The sequence below is a fragment of the Lithobates pipiens genome, unplaced genomic scaffold (genome assembly GCF_037356315.1).
Source record: "Lithobates pipiens isolate NorthernLeopardFrog02 unplaced genomic scaffold, aLitPip1_a1.2 Scaffold_25, whole genome shotgun sequence".
Classification (NCBI taxonomy): Eukaryota; Metazoa; Chordata; class Amphibia; order Anura; family Ranidae; genus Lithobates; species Lithobates pipiens.
Genome location: NW_027507787.1, coordinates 179,312,197 through 179,313,849, shown reverse-complemented (window position 1 = coordinate 179,313,849; position 1,653 = coordinate 179,312,197). Strand labels below are relative to the sequence as shown.

Below are 1,653 nucleotides of genomic sequence, written 5' to 3'. Positions count from 1 at the left end.
GTGTATTTGCCTCTAGTAATTCAATCCTCATGTCTAAGGTACTCTACTACTACCCATTGACAAAAAAGATTAAACCGTTAAATTATGGGATCTCTTTAAGAGATCTAAGGTCATTATCTGCTATCAATGTTGATGGATGCAAAGAAAATCATGCAAATTTTTCAATTATTTTATAACAAAGTCTAAAAAAAAAACAGATGCAAGCTTTTAGTAGTACATTGTTAGAAAAATTCAGGAGAAAATCAGTTTTAAGCCCAAATATTGCTAAGAATTGAGAAGATAAGGCAGAACATAGAGACGCTTACCGGACTTGCAGGACTCTGGTCTTCCAAGTGCAGAGAAGTCGTTTGCTTCACAATTTATGGCATAGTTAGGACCTTGAAGATCTATTAACAAAACACTGTAACTGTTTTCAAGTTTTAATCAGTTCTCTGCCCACCAAGGTCCTTCCTGCACCTGCGAGACTGGCGTACAATGGTCTTCCAGATAGAGGGCACCCTTTGGAGTCAATTAGCACTCTTGGGAGCTATAGTGAAACAGGCTGGTATGAGTGTTATCTGTGTCCACTCTCCCCCTCACATACGTCAAAATGCCCAGAGATGGGGAGAAAGGAATTACAAGGAAAGAAGTGACTTACACATGGATTTTGTTTTATCTTTTTCAGTGTCCTTCATTAGAAACATGATTCTGTTTAGACATCAAGGACTGCATGCAAGGTTTTCTGGCCTAATCAGGGCACCTCAGAGACTCTATGCTGGGTGCCAAGGCTGAGACTAAACAGGATTTTTAAATACAGTGCAGCCTATAGTGATTTCTTCTGAAAAACAACTTATAGAAGTACATTATATATTTATTACAGGTATTTATATAGAGTTGATAATTATACATTCACAAACTAGGACAGCAGCCAATTAACCTATCAGCATGGCTTTTGAGCAAGGAAGGAAATCCATGCAAGCACAGGCAGAGACAGGTGAATTCCATGCAGGTAGTGTCATGGTTGGGATTTGAATCTTAGTGTTGTCAGGCAGAAGTGGTAACCAGTAATTGACTAATTTTAACGTATAACGAAAAGACCAACTTTATTTTTAGTATTGGATAGAGTGGAGAGGGATCAGAACACCTGCCAGGTTTTTATTACTGTATTTGCCCCCATAAGGGAGATTCACCCTCTGTCTCTTTGTCCCCTGTTTACTGTTACCACTGAAATTGAAATGAAAATGATCTTCCAATGGGGACACTAGTTCTAGTGACTGTGGTAACAACCAAGAATTCCCCTATGTTGGACTTCCTGCTTAGGCTATAGGACAGGAAGTGAAGGGAAACCTCCCTAATGTGACCGAACTGGCAAAAAAACCCAACAGGGGTTATAACCCTGACTTACTATATAGAAAATAAAGAACAGTTTTGTCTTTAATTCTAATTTAAGTGCATCTCTACTATCAGTGAAGTGCTTGCCCTCGGAGGAGCCACATGGCATGATGGGTTTCCTGTTCTGCCATGCCTCTGTCAACTGTTCTATCCCTTCTGACAAACCTGGTTATATTTTGAGATGCTGTAGACACCTATATGAGCTTATAGTGGTTGTTAAAGCGGTTGTATACTCTATTTTTTCACTCTTACTTACAGGTAAGCCTATAATAAGGCTGTAGG

At 39.3% G+C, this 1,653-nt stretch overlaps 1 long non-coding RNA gene across 1 annotated transcript in view; it reads right to left on the bottom strand.

Annotated features, from left to right (window-relative positions):
- Positions 1-588, bottom strand: part of LOC143929959 (uncharacterized) — a 3,509-nt gene extending 2,921 nt beyond the window's left edge. Inside the window, exon 1 of the long non-coding RNA XR_013262674.1 lies at positions 306-588. This is a non-coding gene — a long non-coding RNA (uncharacterized LOC143929959). The remainder of the gene's footprint in view (positions 1-305) is intronic.
- Positions 589-1,653: the final 1,065 nt, after the last annotated feature.